We start from the raw sequence: 6,881 nt of genomic DNA on the forward strand, positions 1-6,881 counted from the left end.
TAGAGGGCCTTCCCCTCCTGTGCCTGCCCTCCACCCTCCCAAGCATGATGTCCTTCTCCAAGGACCAGTCTCTCCTTACAACATGTCTAAAGTATGTCAGACGAAGCCTCAGGATCCTTGCCTCTAAGGAGCTGCATGGTTTAACCCTCTGCAGGATGAATCTGTTTGTTTTCTTAGCAGTCCATGGTACCCTCAATACTCTTCTCCAGCACCAAAATTCAAAGGCATCAATTCTCCTTCTATCCTCCCTAGTCATTGTCCAGTTCTGATGCATAACAAGTGACTGCAAAGACCATGGCCTATATCAGACACACCGTAGTCTTCAGAGAGACACCATTGCTCTTCAGTACTTGGGAGAGGTCCTTAACAGCAGACTGTCCCATCGCAATATGTCTTTTAATTTCCTGGCTGCCGGTGCCAAGAGTGTTGACTGTGGAGCCAAGCAGACTAAAGCTGTGAACAATCTCAATCTCTTCACAATCCATCCTGATGCTGCCAATTGGTCCAGTGGTTAGAATCTTTGTCTTCTTGACATTGAGCCTCAATCCATATTGAAGGCTGCAGTCCTTGACCCTCTGCAGCAAGTGCTTTAGGTCCTCCTCAATTTCAGCAAGCGGGGTTGTATCATCTGCAAAACGCAGACTGTTGACATCTTCCACCAATCCTGATGCCGAACTTCTCCTCATAGAGCCCAGCCTCCCAGATAATCTGTTCTGCATACAGGCTGAAAAGGTATGGAGACAGGACACATCCCTGTCATACGCCCTTCCCAATTTTGAACCATGCAAGTGTGTTTCCTCGCTCTGTTCTGACTGCCTTTTGGTCCAAGTATAGGTTTTGCATTAGCATGATCAAGTGTTCTGGGATTCCCATTCTTCTAAGAGTCAGCCACAGTTTGTTATGGTCCACAGAGTCAAACGCCTTTGCATAATCAATGAAGCACAGACAGACATTCCTCTGGTACTTCTCACCTTCGGCCAAGATCCATCTAACATTAGCTACAATATCCCTAGCACCACGACCCCTTCTAAACCCAGCCTGGACTTCTGACAGTTCTCTGCTGATGTGTGTTACTTACCCTGAAATTGGTGAAGATTAAATTGTAGTCACTTCTGTGTCTAATTTAGAGATTTTGCCCCACCATCTATTATTCTCCTTGGCTTTCTAGCATTCTGAAAACAGATGACTCCAAGTGGCTTATCACTGTGATCAAGACAATATGACTGAGCAATTGGGAATGCTGTTAATTGCCATTGAGTTGCCTACGGCTTATAGTGACCCTACAATAGCCCTCGTCTATCCTGTGCCAATCATTTTGTCTCTGATACACCTACCCCCATTACCTCAGTCACTCAATCAATCCATCTCAAGGGTCTTCCTCTCCTGCACTGTTCCTACGCACTCCAAAGCATGACACCCCCTCACACTCCCAGCATAAAAATCTCTCTCCAAGAACTGGTCCCTCCTTGCAACATATCCAAAGTATGTCAGGTGAAGCTTCAGAATCCTTGCCTCCAATCCTTTTCTCACCGTCTCTAAGATGGACCTCTTTGCCTTCCTAGTAGTCCATGGTACATTCAATACACTTCTCCAGTACCATAGCTCAAAGGTATCAATTCTCCTTATATCATCCCTAGTCACTGTCTAGCTTTCTGATGCATACCAAGTAACTGCAAAGACTATGGCCTGAATCAGGTGCACCTTAGTCTCCAGACTGACATTGTTTCTCTTCAATAATTTGGGACTACCCCTAGATAAGTGAGGACATACCAAAATCTAAATCTAGTGACATGTACACAACATCATCTTAAATACTAATATATGGTCTAGCAGACCTTTTGGTAAATTCTCAACCTTAGAGAGATTATAATGACAGGTGGTAAAATATCTGTGAACAGACTTCTGTGTTAGTAAATTGAGCCAAATGGGAGGATGTTTGGGGTTTGGAAGGGAAGATTTCACCCTAAAAAGCCACCTCCACCACTCTCTGTTTGTTCTTCTCACATACTTTGGGCTTGTTGTTAGGACAGGCTATTCCTCTGAAAGGGAAATCTTCCTTGGAAAGGTGGAAGAAGAGCATTAATGAGACGGACTGACACAGTGACTGCAGTAATGGCCTCACGTGTGTCAGAGATGACGAAGATGGCACAGGACAGCACAAGCTTCAGATTGATTGTTCGTAAGGTCGCTATGAGCCCAACCCAACTCAGTAATCCCTAACAACAACATCAGCAACAAAAACTCTTTGGTGATGCCAAAAATCCTTTGGAGAGAGCTTATTTCAAGGCTTAGGGACTATCTCTAAAAAACGTTTTACATTGATTAACTGGGAGAAATGATATTTTATACTTTTATACTCTGACCACTCACTTCTTCCTACTGACGGGAGCAGGCAGCACAGTTCCTCAAAGCAGGGTTAAGAGAAGAAAAAAGAGAAAAAGCAAAGGTACTGGGGACTCAGGTGTGAAGAAGTGTCTTCTTAAGAGGGAGAAGTCACCAGAATAGTTTTCCTTTACTTCCTGAATTTTTCACCATTTAGCAGGGAGATGTTACTAAACCCACAACACTACTTTAATCTTAGGACAAATACATCTCTTTATTTTTATAAAATTGTTTATTCTAAAGGTTTGTAACAAAGGGAAGAGAATGTATGGAATTAAATAATTAGGACTTTCCTACTTGTTTGATCCCACTTATTCCTGCTTCATGGGACCCAGGGAGGTAGGTCACCTCTCTGAGGTTTGATTTTTCCTGTCAATAAAGTTGCACCATAAACTCATCAAGTGCTTGTGAAAAAAGCATGAGTGCTACAAAGTCTCCTCACTCAGTGTAAGTGGAGTTTAATTTTGCCAAAACAAACAAAAATTTAAAATGTTGTAGTTTTACAATCTGTTTCTTTAGATTTTGAAGGTGCTTCTAGCATGTTCAGAAAATGATTTATTCAACATCTGGGGGGTGGTGGTGGAAAATCCATTGAAACTTCTTGTAGATTTAAGCTCAAGACATGTAAATGGTAAAGAGTACTAGTAAAAATACTCGACTTAAAAGAGAAAAGTTTTTCTTTGAAGATCTTTCCAAAGATTTATTACTCTCAGAAAATCAGGAGAGACAGACAGGAAGGACAGCATTCTTTTCTGAGGTGACTGATGTGTTTGAGAACTTGAGAGCCAGAGTATCTGTCTCTCCTCTCTTCTTTCCTGTCCCTCATCTGTCCTAAGCTCTTGGCAATTAACATTTGCTGCCCGTGGCCTCACCTGCCCCATTGTTTAACTCCTGATCTGTGTCACACTTTTGTCTGCATCAGCACTAGTAGGTCCTCAGGTGAGGAGCCATGCTGGACAGACACTTGTGTGTCTGCTAGCTCAACAATAAATATTTGTTAAATGAGGGCTTATCAGAGGCTGCGTATCAAAGAGAGGGTGAAATGACACCTTCTGGCAGATTTTCTCCTTCAGGCAGGTTCGGCTCATGTGTAATAGAAAGGAGACTTCGCCTGCTGAAAAAAATGGAGTTATTTTCCTCTTCAGAGGAGACCCAGTATTAGTCCAAGGTCAGGTGGTTAGAAAGACATGATAAATTAGACACATTTCAGAATAACTGTCATACTGAGAAAAGGCTGAGAACATGGGACATGGGATCAGAGGGGAATCTATTGGGACTATTAGGCCTGCTGAGAGGCCCATGAATGAAGTGTGAGGGGAGGTGGTTCTGGACGCCGTCTGCGTGCTTGCTTCTTCATGGCAGGATTCTCTTAGGAAAAGGTTACATGCAGATGGCCCACAAGGGCAGTTAGGTCAGGCTGCTCAGTACTGAAATCATTTAAATGTGCACCATGTTCCACATTTCTAAATCATACCATACAGATGCAAAGGTGGAATGAGGAACAGTTTAGCATATATGAATCTATATTGGCTTGGGTGAGAAGTCCCTTGTCAGTAGATGATACAGATTCTATTTTAATCAGAGTAAGCAGAATTAGGATTGAAACAGTAAATTAAAGATTGACATAAAAGAAGGCAAAGGTTGATTCTTGGATTTGAAAACAGCAAACAGCAGGAGTTATTTCTCAGAAGAGGGCCTCAAGAGAAAGTGGGGTGGGGAGAGAGAGAGGAGGGAGAGTGAAAGGGGGAGAGGAGGGAGAGAGAACCCATGTGTCAGCATGTGTGTTAAGAGTGTTTGCAATTTAACCCTCACAGACTTCGGGAAAACAGGAGCTAAAACCTACCCATCAAGTTATCTGAAGGCTTAATTCTTTACATTTAGAGTGTTCCTCTTCAGTTTTGTGAACTACAATGAAATACAAACTCCGTCTGAGTTGCTGTTGTCCTATTCTGTGCCATCCTCACAATCTCTGACACACTCCAGCCCATTCCTGCAGTCACTGTGTCAGTCTAGCTGGTTGAGTCTTCCTCTCCTTTACCATCCCCCCACACCCACCTTTCCAGGCACAATGTCCTTCTCCAAGGAACCAGAAAGGTTATTCCTTGGAGATGAATATACAAGCCCAAGGTATGCAAAGTGGAATTTGACCCTCAAACCTTCTCCAGGACATATCTGTCTGTTCCTTTGGCAATCCGTGGGATACCGGCACTCTTCTCCAATACTATCATTCATAGGCATCAATTTTTTTTCTAAGTAGCATAGCAAGTGATTGAAATGATCATAGCCTGAATCATGCACTCCTTGGTCCTCAAACAACACTGCTCCTCAGTAATTTACAGAGTTCCCTGATTGCAGACTTCCCCAGTGAAATGTATCTCCTAATTTCCTGACTGCTGGTACCAAGGATATTGACTCTGGATCTAAGTAAGATGTAGCTGTTGGCAGTTTTAACCTTTTCTCCATGCACGTATCATGACATTGCCTAGTGAGAATTACGGTTTTCTTCTTCTTCTTTTTTTTTTTAAAGGATAAGCTACTTGAGGTTTATTTATAAAGTGTAAAGATACATTTATTGGGCCTTATTTTTTTAAACTCCTCCTTAGCTTTCTTTTCCACTCAGATTTTTGCTTGCTTTCTTCTGAAGGTCTGACCTGATTTTATTAATATCTGTTCTTTGCTACGAAGAGACAAAGACAACATTCCCCAGAACTAGAGGGAGGGTTCCTCAGAAGACTGTCATGGATCCTATTCAAGGCTGATCTCAGAGGAAAGCCAAACGACTCTGCTTCTATCAGCTCACGCTGTCGTGGAGCAGAGAAATTGGTGTCCTTCCTGGAGCTCTTCCTTCATCTCCTTGAACTGAGCCAACTGGCAGGCCTCATCCAGGCCCAGCCAGCAGTAGGCTTGGTGCTCGTGGCAGAGGCCGATCTCCACATCATAGTCTTTCACCTCTGCTGGCCAGCAGATGACTCTTTTCCGCTTCTGCCTGGCCACATAATTGAGCTCCCTTCTGAATCCCTCAATGATGGTCAGCTGGCCTGCTTCTACGCCCGCTTCCTCCCAGGTCTCCCTCAGGGCTGTTTCCAAGTCATTCCCTCCTGGGTCCACATGGCCTCTGGGAGGAGTTCAATGATGAATGCCATCTGATGCCTGCAGCAGTAGGAACTCAAATTGAATTGTTGTCTACCTTGGGAATGAGGCACGTTCAGAAGATGATCAAGCCACATGCTCTCAAAGCCATGGACTGTCTGAGGACCAAAGCAGCAGGAGGAAGGTGCTAGAATTCCTGTTTTCTTGACATTGAGGTGTAACCCATACTGAAAGCTGCAGTATTTGATCTTTTCTGGTAAGTATTTCAAGTCCTCCTCACCTTCAGCAAGTAAGGTTCTATCATCTGCATACCAAAAGTTACTGATGGGTCTCCCTTCAATCCTTCTTCATAGAGTCCAGCTTCTCAAATAATTTACTCAGCATACAGAATGAGTGGGTATGGTGCAAGGATACAACCTAAAGCACAACCATGTAATGTTTCCTTTAAGGTGCGTCTGATATAGGCCATGGTCTTTGCAATCACTTGTTATGCATCAGAGAGTTGGACAATGACTAGGGAGGATAGAAGGAGAATTGACGCCTTTGCTGGAGAAGAATATTGAATGTACCATGGACTTCCAAGAAAAAAAAAACAGATTCATCCTGGAGAGGGTTAAACCAGGCTACTCCTTGGAGGCAAGGATTCTGGGGCTTTGTCTGACATACTTTGGACATGCTGTAAGGAGGGACAGGTCCTTGGAGAGGGACATCATGCTTGGGAGGGTGGAGGGACAGTGCAGGAGGGGAAAGACCCTCTATGAGGTGGATTGATTCAGTGACTGGGGTAATCAGGATGGGTGTGTCAGAGGCAGTGCGATTGGCACAGGATAGAGCAGGGTTTAGGGCTGTTGTACATAGGGTCACTATGAGTCGCAAACGACTTGACGGCACATAACAACAACAACAACAACATGAGTCGCAAGTGACTCGACAGCAAATAACAACGTTTCCTTGCTCTGTTCACACAACAGCCTCTTAGTCGAGGTATACATTTCACATGAGCACAATCAAATGTTTTGAGATTCTCATTTTTTCAGTGTAAACCATCTTTTGTGATCCACACAGTCAAGTGTGTGTGTGTGTGTGTGTGTGTGTGTGTGTGTGTGTGTGTGTAGGGGTTTATAGTCATTATAGCACAAATAGACATTCTTCTAATATTCTTTGCTTTCAGTCAACATCTGTGACATTAGCAATGATATCCCTGGTGCCACATCCTCTTCTAAATTCACCTTGAACTTCTGGCTCTTCTGTGTATGCATTGTTCCAGACATTTTTAAATGATCTTCAGCAGATTTTGCTTGCATGTGGTATTAATGTTATTGTTCAATAATTTCCACATTCTGTTGGATGACCTTTCTTGGGAATAGGAACAAATATGGATCTCTTCCTGTGAAGAGCCAGGTAGCAGT

At 43.4% G+C, this 6,881-nt stretch overlaps 1 pseudogene; it reads right to left on the reverse strand.

Moving 5' to 3' along the window:
* Nucleotides 1-5,178: 5,178 nt before the first annotated feature.
* Nucleotides 5,179-5,623, reverse strand: LOC102844763 (annotated as a pseudogene).
* Between the last annotated feature and the right edge of the window lie 1,258 nt (nt 5,624-6,881).

Source organism: Elephantulus edwardii, unplaced genomic scaffold, assembly GCF_000299155.1.
Source record: "Elephantulus edwardii isolate Elephantulus edwardi_28Jun2011 unplaced genomic scaffold, EleEdw1.0 scaffold00648, whole genome shotgun sequence".
Taxonomy (NCBI): Eukaryota; Metazoa; Chordata; class Mammalia; order Macroscelidea; family Macroscelididae; genus Elephantulus; species Elephantulus edwardii.